We start from the raw sequence: 12,952 nt of genomic DNA on the forward strand, positions 1-12,952 counted from the left end.
AGGAGACAGCGGCATCTAAAGAGCTAAATTAACTTGCTCAAGTTAATCTTACCTTTAAGAAAACACTTTAGGAGTACTTAATGTTAGATGAGTTACAGAATTAGACCTTAAGGACCCTCTAAAGTGGCTTGTAATATCATTCACATAGCCTTCAAATATCTGTGATGCTTTCAAACCAAGACACCACTACTGAAAACAGAAAGGCAATGATGAGTCTCCACACTGGAAAGGTAACCAATTAAAATGAAAAATTCAAATGCTTTCTACCTCACCTTCGTGGCTTAAAGTGAGCTATAAGCATTTAATGTGAACTAGCATTTAATGTAGTATTCTGTAGCATCCCTCCATCTCAGTTTCATAGATTTCGTGATTTTGTATCCTCTTTGAGTTTTCATCTGTTTCACTACAATACCCAGCATGCATTGTGCAAATACAGTGTTCCCTCGTTTATCGCGGGTGTTACGTTCCAGGACCACCTGCGATAAATGAAAATCCGCAAAGTAGGGACGCTATATTTATTTAAGTATTTATACACTATTTTAAGGCTTTATAAACCCTCCCTCACACTTTTACGCTACATAAACTTTTCCCATTCCCTTAATAACCATTCCCACACTGTTCTGTGCATGTACTGGACCTTTACACTTACTGTAAAATGTTTTGAATTCCTAAACCTACGTAGGTACATACGTACAGTAGACAAATAATCACTTCAGTGGTCTGGTTAATTTTATTTTGTGATTTATAACATTCCTTTATTGTTAGAATTAATATTTGAAATCTATTTTTATACATTTTGGGAATTTTTAATGTAAAAAATATATTCATATATTTTCCACAGATCAAGTTCCGCAGAAAACCTGCAAAGTAGCGAAAAGCCGCGATAAATTTTTTCCATTAATATTTTTTGAAAACCCGCGATGCACCGAGTCCGCGAAAGGTGAACCACGAAGTGGTGAGGGAACACTGTACATCCTACAACCATTAGGATTCCCTCCAACACAATAACGATGTTTTGACTGATAGCATAACCCTGATATATACTATTATTCCCCAGCAGTAACGTTAGCTATCTGGCGTCCTTCTACATTAGCTAGCTAGGAATAAAACAGGCTCAAACAGCTTATCCTTGTGTGTCCACCCCGAAAACCTTGTTGTTTTTCATAAGTTCCTATCACCTCCAAGATGCATCATCAGATGGTGGTTTTGCTAATCCTTAAACCGGATCGTCGTGCTCTGGAGACTCCTTTGGCACGGCTGTAGGAGAAGTGCTAGTAAAAAGTGTAGCCGTTTATATTTTGTGTTTTATTTCTTTCCAATATGTCAAACTCAGCAAATAAATGTACATTTTGTACTAAAAACAACAAAAAAGTTAGCATTGCATAAAAATTTTAATTTTCTAATTATTTGTACTGTATTGACAAATGTATTGAATCGAGATGCCACCGTATTGTATCAAACCAAATTGTGAACATTGGGAGTCATTACATCCCTATTAGCGTGCAATATGCAAGCTAAGTATCTTTGTAGTTATAGTAGAAATTCATGTTAAAGAATGTTGTTTTCCCTTACCTAATGAAAATATGCTTCATATAGTACACTTATTTGATGAAAACACAAAGGATTTTAGGGGAACGGCTTTAGGGTAATGCTTTCATTACAGTTCCCAAAGGTTTAGGTATTAAGCAGGCAAGTGTGAGGTAACTCCAAAGTACTAGGTAATTATTTGGTTACCATGATGGCAGGTTCTGAGACAGTTTACACTGAAATCCTGAACAGGTTCTAGATATTAACTGAGTGAATGTGAGGTACAAACTTTGCTCATTTTGAGCAAAATGATGAAAAGTGCCAAGACAGTCAGCTAAATTACACTGAATTGACTAACAGGTTTTAGCTATTAAACTAATAAATGACATTAAGTACAAATACACACTGAATTTCAATGTAACGTCACACATTTCAGCATGAAAATTAACCAGAAACACCACCAAGTACCAGGTAATACATATGGCACACAATGACAAAACAAAGGTAGCTTACTGTAGTAAATAGTAAGAACAGGGTAAACCTAAAGTAAGAGTCATTGGTTTCTTTACAGGCCAGATTCAGTTTAGTTTATAGATAATAAACATGTACATACAATGTAAGACTTTGTACAATCCTTGTTTCACGTAACTATGCTACTTTTTACCCAAAATAATCACGCAGTACTTTAAAGTTTGTACCGCATGCTTGACCAGTTGATATACAGAACCTGTTGCCACATCATCATAATCATCATCTTTAAGAGTTTAAACCAGATGAGGTTGCAGTAGCAGTTGGGAGAGCCAGGCGACCTCCAGCTCATTCCAGGGGACTCCAAGCCACTCCAGGCCAACTTGGAGATATAATCCTTCCAGCAGGTCCTAGAATGACCCTTGCATCTCATCCCAGTAGGCCGTGCCTGGAACACCCCTCCCGGGAGGCACCCAGGGAGCATCCTGATCAGATGCCTGAACCACCTCAACTGGCTCCTCTCAACTTGGAGGCTCTACTCTGAGCTCCTCTTGGATGACCGTAGAGAGTGTAGCCCACCACCCTGCAAAGAAAGGTCATTTCCACTGTATTCGCGATCTCATTCTGTCAGTCATTACCCAAAACTCATGACTGCAGGTGAGGGTTGGGATGTAGACCGACTGGTAAACAGAGAGCTTTGCCTTATGGCTCAGCTCCCTCTTCACCGCTACAGTCCGGTACACTGACCGCATTACTGCTGTCGCCTGTGGCCGATCTCACCATCCCTCTACCCACAAGACCCTGAGATACATACACTCCTCCCCCACATAGGGCAGGTCCTTTCCCCTCACCTGGAATGGTAGGCCATCCTTTTAACTACCTAGCATGCTGAAGTTTGTACCTCACACTTACCTGGGTAATATTGAGATTAACCAGTTCATATTACAGTTCATAGTACATTAGCAAGTCAAGCTGATCATGAGACCATAGTCTATGTACCTCCAAAACTGTGGCCTATTCACTAATCAGTATATAAATTACATATCAAAGTGTTTGTCACTGAAAGAACTGCAAGGAAGCACCGGGTGCTGATTGTTGTTGTTTTCCTCACTGCTGCTTTATTCCTGGTTGGACAGAACCCATTACATATTTAAACCCTGCAATCTACCAATGCTGTTTACATCTTACTTGTTATATCCCCAATGAGCCTTGAAAATTGTCTCTCGTTTTTTTTGTGAGTGCATTTTCTAAACACAATAAAGCCCCTTTCCATTGTGCGCCACAATTGTAGACGTGCTAATTGCGCTGTGTTCGAGTGTTAAAATGCCTTTCACAGCTTTTAAATCTGCTTTGTAATGTGCCAAATTGTTGATTCTTGCTTTGCGAGAGCATTGTGTCAGATTTAGGAGAACACTTACTCCTTCAGTCTTACAGCATGGCTGAAATCAATTATTTCCAAATTATTCATGGCATTAAGGAAGTACATTTGCCAGTGACTTGAGTTTGTCCACCGACCCTTTTAAGAGGCTTAAAGCAGCAAAGGTTTTAAATAGCCATACTGCTGACCCAGTGATGGAAGGAAAGGGCAACGGCGCTCAGGTGAGATTAGAGAGGGCCCCCTGGCGCAGCTGCGCGCTGAGGCCCAGTAGTAATTACTGCGCTATGGTAATTAAAGGCGTGGAAAAGTACACCTCTGCAGCAGTCCCCAGCGTGAGCAGACAGGAATGAAGCCCACCACTTTCATTTTGATTGAGCGGTTTATCTTTGGCGGACTATGGCGGATACTATGTGTGGCGTGCATTTTAATACTGAGGGACGTGGAGCCTTTCATCCACCCAGTCAGGAAGCGCAGGTAACTTCCTGCTCTGTGCTGCTCTTTTCTTTTGATAGCACAGAATTTAAAATGGCTAGACTGAAATAATTAAAGGCATCAAAATTTACAGAATTTTCTGCAAATGTAGTCAATCAGCCAAGAGACGTTTAGTGTTGAAGTTTGGTTCTTGGGTTGGGGTGTCCCAATTTTTCTTGAGATAGCGGGGTAGGGTGAAGTGTTAGGGCTACATGGCCCTCCAAACGGAGGTTTTTCAGAGGCAAACTCCAAATGGAGTGTTATGAGGAAAAAAGAGAAAAAACGGAAAGATAGAGCACAAAAGACCAACGTAACCCAGAAATGTGAGAATTTTCTCTATTAAAAAATTACAATAACTATCGTATTGTCTTAGTTTAATGTAGTTTCAATGTTTTATGGCGGTTTTCTTCATAACAAGCACAGAAAAATCGCCAATAGCATGCTAATGTCTCAGTAGTTAGCTAGTTAACTTTCCCATTACACCTTAAATAGTCCGGCAGTATGGATGCCTGAAGCACCAGGATGTAACTGCTGCACCATTTAAGATGGAACGGGAAAATTCGAACAAGACACTGGCAAATGGCTTCACGACTTCAGCTTCATATCACCAAAGATATAGGAGTGAGTTATAATAGATAATTGTCTTATCCCCACTCTTGATGCCCTAAATGCCCTAAAATCTCTGATGCCCTAAATGTAACTAAAGCCCAGCGGCGAGGTTGCTGAACTTTTCCCTTCTCTGCTATCATTGAAGACAGGTCGGGTCGCCTACAGAGCAGCGATAGTCGCTGTTAATGAAGCAATGTTTTTGGTTTTAATTTGAGGGTCCCACTTCGTAGAACAAGATTTCAGCCACTAACCCTTGTAACTTGTGACTATCGAAAACGAGGGGCAGGCGTAAAAAGAAGAAATAGGATTTGGCCTTTCTGCAAACTATAATCCTCAGAGTTGGGACAGTCTGTGAACTGCTAATAAAAACAGAAAGTGGTGGTTAGTGAATTCTGTTTGATCTGCGTTACATTGAACATTGTGACTTGATATCAGTGCCATGTGGAAACAAACATGAATATCCCTAAAAAAGACATTGTCTAGAAAATAGCCTGCATTGCTTGAAAATGTGTACATAACTTTCAGTTTTACTGATGCTTTCAGAGATGTGCCAATTACCGGTGCCATGTTAAGTTATACACTCCATCACAGTCACTGGCTTGTTAGCCTATGTGGGTAATAATCTGAATAGTTCCTTGCTTGTTTGTTGCAGAAACCCAACACATTCTTTTCATAAACAGTGTAAAAAGTTGACCTCCAGACCACCTTGTTTCCACTGTGCATCAGTTCATTTCCGAAGAGCTTGAGCCCAGAGAAGTCGGCAGTGTTTCTGCATGTTGATGATGTGGCTTCTGCTTAACTTTAGCATTTGTGGATGCAGCGACAAGCATTGTTTATTGGCATAGAATAATCATAATGTTCCCCATGTGGTGACATCCATCACAGAAGCATGTCAGTTTTCAATGCGGTGCTATCTGAGGGATCGAAGACCGTGGGCATTCCGTTACCTAAAATCCTTGTAATTGAAAGTTGAAGAACTTTATTCTTAAACATATTTTGCCAAAGTGGTGAGCCTTGACCCATGCTTGATCATAAAGGATTAGACCTTTCCTGGATGCTCTTCTACCCATACATAGTTGCATCACTTGTTTAAGATGTTTTTGAATGTTTTACAATGTACCTAGTCTTAAATTGCTCCTGTCTCAACTTTTGTGAAATGTGCTTCAGGCACCAGTTTCAGAACAAGTGCATATTTAATAAAAACAATGAAGTTTTGCGCCTTTTATAGACAGTACATTATGCAGTGTCGCAAACCACATACGCAGTTCTTTTTCAGATAATAATTTGAAGCTAAATAGTAGGATCAGGTCTCGTTACTTGTTAGCTACACTAGCCTTAAAGTTTCAGTGCAAAACTAATGAAGCAAACTTTAGACACCAAACTTTTAAACTGCATTTGGGGTAAAGGGACATTGAGAAAACTACTGCTTGTAATTCCAGAGGACCTAAGATTGAGGCTTTCAAATTATGTGGATCATCATCTCAAGGTTTCATCCTGAATTGTGTCCATCTTCTGCACTAGTGACGAATCAACAAGCCTGTAGTGGACAGATATTTTCTCTGTGTGATTGTCTCCTTGCGAGAGATGATCATTTCTTTCAGTTCACTTCTGTTTACCAGCTCCAGTGAGTGCCATTCCGGTTTTCTTCCAACCTTTTCTGATAAACCTGCCAGGAACACTTAATGACAGCAGAATTGGCTGCCAAGCATCCGCCTTAGCGGGCTGAGATGGTGTGCGAATCATTTCCAAACACATTCTTACTTCTTGAACTGGCCTTGATATCGTTGGCCGTCATATTGTTGAAAGCGAAATGCGGCTTAATTAGCTATAATGTTATGAAGCAGTCACAATCTACTTGTCTACAGTGGCGTTTTTGCTTGAAGGGAATAGGTAAAAAACAAATGAAAGCCATGCGAGACTAATTCATGGTCTGTGAAAGACGAGTAATAATGTAGCCGAACAAATTGGAGTTGGTAATTTCCTTTCCTTCTTTTTCAAAAACAAAACTGTTTATCAGGTGTTGGAGCGGAATATTGAGGTTGAGTTTGAGAAGGCAACAGACTCCATTGTGAGTTCTCAACGATGGACTCTACCATATGTGCTTTATCTTTTGATTATCTCGGTCTTATGGTTTCTATCATATATACTTAGCGGCCACTTTACCTCCTTCTTCAGTATAGATGTTTGACGAACTGAAGGTCACCCATAGAGTTGGGTCACCATAAGCCACCAGAACAGAATGCATGCACCTTCAACAAGTAACTGTACTGGAGGGACGTGACACTATTCTTCCAAAAGATATTCTCTCAATTGATCCTTATGATGATGGTGGTGGAGAGCGCTGCCTAACTTATTAGTCCAAAGTCCTCCATAGGTGTTCAATTGTGTTGAAATCTGGTGGCTGAAGAGACCATGGAGTATAATTCACATAATTTTCATACCAATCGAATCATTTAATTACCTCTTGTGCCCTGAGCCTGGGGTCATTGACCACTCCCATTTAGGAAGAAGAAGTCCCTCTAAGAGGACAGTTGGACCCAAACCATGCCAGCAAAATGTCCCCCACAGCATTATAGGTCCAGGACCCAGGCCTGTTGGGGTCAACGATGGCCACCTGTACCATTGTCTTGGTATATGCCACACATGCACTCTGCCACTTGTGGAAAACATGGTGAGGGACGAGTCGTCTGACTGTATCCTAGTTTCCCACATCTCTGTAGACCAGTTCCAATGGTTTCTATGCTTTTTATGCGTTGCAACCCTACTCTATGTAGTTGCAGATGGACTATTCTCGCAGACACAGTTTGGTCAGGGCCGTTGACATTTTCCTCACGCTAAGGCGCTAATTAGAGCTTCAAGGGGTTGGGTATTCTAATAAAGTGGCCACTGACTGGATATTTTGCTATGGTTTTTCTGATATCTTCACATCATCTGCATATGACTGGACTGGTGCAGCGATTTGCTTCTTGAAAAATGCATGAGAGTTTCTTTTTTTTTTTATGGATGTTTTCAGTTATATTTGATAGACATAGCATCTTATCAAGCCTTCCCTCCAGTGTCCCCTGAGCCTGTGCTGTATCACGGTAATATTGTACTGGTTTTCTGTCTTACTTTGCTAACTGCATGCATAATGGAGTTGGGTTATTTGCAATGCATTTTTCTCTGCTAGATGTCCCTTCTAAATGTGTGTTTTACTGTGAGAAATTCGAAGCCTAATGGAATCACGGCCACATCACATTTCCCAGAGTAAAAACACATTTAGACAGATAGATAGAAACTTTATTGATCCCTAAGGAAAATGCAGTTAGAGCAGCAAGCAGAAACCATGTACTCATACATATATTGGAAGACTAAAGGGCAGAAGAGGCTCTGAAATGAATGCTAGTGAATGCCTTTTTCGAGAAGCATTCCATGAGTAGGCCATAAAAAAAAGCATCTGACTGATATTCTGTTTTGAGATTTCTTAACAACGTTTGCAGTTTGGGGTAAGCCATTACTGGAATTAGCTTTGTAGCTCCAGTGCAAACCTAAAGAAGCAAACTTCAGACACCAAACGTGTCATGGCTGAGCAACTATATTTGAGATAGGGCTAAAATGGTGTAAATTTGTCTGTAGCTTGAACCAAAGAATAATTAGTGAAGAGCAGCAAAACTATAAAGTCCAGCACAATACAGTTCAACTAATGGGTGAGGGTCAATACCATCCCAGAGGTAAGGTGGCTTATTATATAATGTAATCATTTTAGTAGGAATATCCTCAAGTAGCACACTTTGGCAAATCACTGTTGGATCTATCTAGCCGAGTTGGCAAGAGGAAGATGGGAGTTTCTGTACACAACAGCTAGATGTTTGAGTGGCTCTCATTTTGCTGCAGCCTCTGGTGGCTCCCAAGATAGAGCCTTCTTAATTAGTTTATTATGACTATTAGCATCGTCTGCGCTAATGCCGACACTATCCAGTGCGGCCCAGAGGAGTATAGGTTCTCCTTTGAAGTCTCGTTTCAGCATTTCTTCCTCACGCTCTTAAGGAGGTTTTTATTCCTTTCAGTGGTTCCTCCTCGTACCTTTAGGAAGTCTTGGTTCTTCTCAGTGTTTCTTTCACATGCTCACTGGACACTTTTCCTCCTGAGTCTTGCTTTCATTCAGTGTTTCTTCCTTGTGCTGTCTTCCTCAGCTTGCTCATTATGGAACCGGATCTGCATTTCTAAAAAAGCTGCTTTGGGACAATTGCCACATAGCGGGCTGCTGAATAAAAGATTGTACACTGGCAGTCAAAAGAAATTGCATGAATGCACGTCATGCACTGATGATTAGCAGCTGTTTTTGATGTTTGAAAAAACATCTAGGCTTGGCGTTGACATGTCCCACACACTAACCAGATTTTAAACCCATTCGGAGTATTTGAGACTTTATTTGTGAAACGTGGAGAAGAACACACCAACTAATGTGGATGGTCTGTGGACAGCAGTGAAGAATAGGTGGGAAGCAGTTCCTTGCAAGCACTTAGAAAGTAAAAAATCAGTGTGAGACGCTCATCAAGGCTGGAGGTGAAGTTGCACTGATGAACAGTCTTAGTTTCCCCTTCTTTGCATTCCTTTTTTTTGGGGGCATTAGTGAACGTTATGAAATATAATGTTTGAGCAGTTCATACAACAGATTGGTAGAAGACCTTTAAGAATGACCAGCAACCAAAAATCTAGTGTCCTCAAGAAATCAAGGTGACTCTTCCTGGTCCGCTCGGGTTCATTGTCCAGGTGCACCCCAGTGTACTTGTAGCTTCTCCTTTATCAAAAGATAGAGAGGACATAAAGGGCGTAATGTAAACCTTGAGTCACCAGCTCGTCCTCCTCCCCATCAAAAGCTCTCAAGTTAAGAAGATGGAGTTTAAAGTCACTTGGTCTGTCGTTCGACTCCTTTCCATCCAGGCCAGCACCACTAGCACGTCATGGCTTTGCCGACATAAAAACATGCACGCTCATCCGCTGTTTACAAATCCGTTGACTGCAGTTTCCGCCCAGCATCCCAGTTGGGAAGAAAACCAAATCCGTCTCGTCCTCAAACCCATTAGCACGGCCGCTCCGCTTCTGCCCAAGATCCGTCAGGCCGGTGTCATGTCGTAGAGGCAGATTACGCTTTAGTCCGGCCGAGCTGGGGCTCGGGTGGCTTAGGTCTTGGGGCTTGTTTACAAGCAAGCTGAGGGCTTTGACAGTAATCTGTGATGGGCTGAAATGGAGATGATACTTTAATTTACTTAATTTTCCTTCCGCTTTCTTTAAAGGCGTCCTCCATGTTGTCGAGAACTTTCCGGCATGTCTTAAACATCAGTGGCTTGAGGTTCTCAAAAATGTTGCTGTAGACTGTTTCAATTTAGGCAATTCGGCATGCCAAAGTGTGTTTGAGTTCTTTACTTCCAGCTTTTGAAAACTGTAAAGTGAGCGACACTGTCTTTTTTTTTTCCCTTCAAAAGTTGACGACCATGGCAAGAAATAAATAAAACAACAATAAAACAAGGAAAAAGACCTAAAAAACTAAGAGGAACGCTAAAAGGTGGGACCCATCACACTGGGGCAGTTATCATACAAGTAGGACAAATTTATAAGGGCGATACTGCTTAATTGAACTTGATGTGATGCTGCTGAATGGATGGAGATCCCAAACACTGAGGGATGTCTTTCAATTCCGTTCATCTCCAAAGCTCAGGTATTGTGCCATTGGCATTTAAGCCCAAGCAACAACAGTGTAACTACTAATGATCTAGTCACTGTTACAGATGGATTAAAGAAGTACATCTTATGCAATTACACATGTATAAACTTCAGTTTGGCCTCATGTAATTACACATGTGTATCTGAGTAGTTGTAACAGCATATTTCCTCTCATGTAATTACACAAGGCTAGTAACATAAATGTAATTACATTTGTAATGTAATAACTTACATTAAGACATTACTTACACGGTGTCTCCCAGCTTTCCTAACATTTAGCTGGCATTTATGTTGCCAGTGCTGAGACACTGTAACCAGATTCAGCTTTAAACCAGTCTGTGACAGAACAGCAGACGTCCTCTTATCTTAACATGTAACTTTAGTAACATTAATTAAATGTGTTTTATTTCCCCCAAAGCAACATCTGTATTACCACTGCATTATTACACAGTACCTACATACCAACTACACAGGAACTGTCCACTTATGTAATTACATGAGGCAAAACTGTTGATACCCATGTGTAATTATACATGCTGTACATCTGTAATCCATCTGGAACGCTGCCTAAATAATCAGCAGTTACATTGTTATTCATGTGTAACTACACAGTTATTAGATACATTATAAAGTGCGACCAAAACTTGAACCAGATGGGCCCATGAGGGGGAAGGGGCTCTAGCTACTTCCAGTCAGACACAAACATGGATCCCACACCGACCTGATATCTCAGAGTTTCAATTTCTACACTGGAGCATTGACCTGTAAATAGTCCACAGTAGCTGATATCTTCATTAGCCTGCAGTCTGTTAGTCTCATCTACCATTGTATTTTGAGCATATGTACTCATGCAAAAGTCGAGGCGCTGGTCAGGTTACAGGCTTTGCTGGTTTTGCATGTGGATATAAGTTTAGATTCTGTACAGAGAACACACTTCTGAGTTTGACATCTGAAATTTAGCAGGAAAAGGTCGTAACAAAACGTGTTCCCTGTGGAAGATCGAAACGCCAAAATTCCACTTGAAAAATCAAGAAAACAGTCATTTGACCGGGGATAATCAGACATTTGACCGTGTGTACTGCTCTGTGCTGAATGTTTTCCATCTGTTTTCAGATGTAACTGTGGAACGTAGCCTTGTAATGAACCTTCATTGCTAATATTTGTAGCTAAGTGTGCACGGTTTTCCATTTGATGGGATTTCAAGAAAAAAGAAACTTTTCACAGGCGTAGCTGCTTTACATACTATCTGTCTATTATTGGTTAAGGTGAGTAGAACTAATAGAGCTAACTGATATTTAGTCCAGTTCCACCCACTACCCAGGCCTCCCTTAATCGCATGATGCTGAAGTGTATCTTCTTGAAACTCCTGCTAATGTATCATCACTGGACAGGTCAGCACGCTTAGAGGTCAATGCTAACTACCACTTCTGTTACCCACATTGGTTAACGTCATGCTGAGTGATTGGCGTAGATCAGGGGTGCACAGCTCTGGTCCTGGAGGGCCTATTGTCCAGCACAGTTTGGAGGTTTCCCTCTTCAAAAACACCCACTTAGCCTATAACAGATGAATGTAGTCAGCTGTGATGGAGCAGGTAAATCACCAAATTGTGCTGGGCATCGGCCCTCCAGGACCGGAGTTGTGCACCCCTGGCGTAGATAGAGGACCATTCTGCCCATCCAGAGTCCGGAGGCTGTCTTGTCCTTTGGCATTTCCACAGAAGACAGAAGGGCCAACACTTAGATGTTTGGCCACTCTGGAGTCCCTTTACTGCTAATAGTTTCATATGATAAATAAAGAACATGTTGTAGGCACCAACATGCCCATAGTCGTGGACCTCTACACTAAAGGGACGAAGGCTTTTTTTAGAGCATTATTAGTGATCCTATTTGTAATCTACGATCTCCTTCACCACCGAACCCTGCCAGAAGTTACAGCTCCACTGAGAGGTATGAACAGTGGCATGAATTAGGGTGTGGAGTTACACAGCTCATAAAACCCCTAATAACCCCTTCCTCATACCACGCAGATTTACAACAGCCCCGTGTTGCAGATTATATATCGCCGGCCTTTAGAATGTCAGAGCTGCCACGATATTTCGTGTGTGTTTGTGAACGTATGACCTTGAGTTTCAGCCCCCAGGCTGCCGAAAACACCTTCTAGATTGTCATCGGCGAGCGTTCAAAAGTGAAGTAATCATGCAAATCGGAGCTTGGAATGAGCGAGGCGGTTTTTGCAGCCCGTTTTGATTAGCGTGAACGGCCCTTTTGCGCTCTGAAGAAAAAAAAATGCTAATGTGTGCTTTTAATGGGACACTTTGGGGGCTGAGGTGGATTTTGAGAGGAGATGTGCTACATTGGTGTTAGAAAGAAAACTAGGCAAAGTAATTAGATGTAGTATTTGCCTGTAATGCAACGTTCGTGGCCTGTAATGGTTCATTTTCTTACTCCTATTTTTAAAAATAAGTAAAAGTAGCTTGTAAACCAGTTTAAAAAAGAAAAATAGCCTAGTTAAACTTGACCAAAATCAGGGTCAGCATTACTGAGAGGGGTGGGAGGGGTCGTCCACTATACTAGTGGTCTTGTGGATGCAGTGGTTGTGGTAACAGGTATTCATGGTGGGTAAAGACATGCCGATGATCTTCTCACCTGTACTTACAATCCGCTATAAGGCCCTGTGTGTTGGGATACAGTGCGGTTCCCATAATAGACATTGAGACAGCTGGTCAGGACGCTGTCCACTGTCTCCCTGTAGAATGTAGCGAGGGTGGAAGCGCTGTGATTTTCAACCATTTGACC

At 41.4% G+C, this 12,952-nt stretch overlaps 1 protein-coding gene across 3 annotated transcripts in view; it reads left to right on the top strand.

Annotated features, from left to right (window-relative positions):
- pard3ba (par-3 family cell polarity regulator beta a) overlaps positions 1 to 12,952 on the top strand; it is a 274,053-nt gene that overhangs the window by 194,731 nt on the left and 66,370 nt on the right. The gene's annotated exons all lie outside the window — the stretch shown is intronic.

This window comes from Pygocentrus nattereri, chromosome 12 (genome assembly GCF_015220715.1).
Source record: "Pygocentrus nattereri isolate fPygNat1 chromosome 12, fPygNat1.pri, whole genome shotgun sequence".
In the NCBI taxonomy this organism is placed as follows: Eukaryota; Metazoa; Chordata; class Actinopteri; order Characiformes; family Serrasalmidae; genus Pygocentrus; species Pygocentrus nattereri.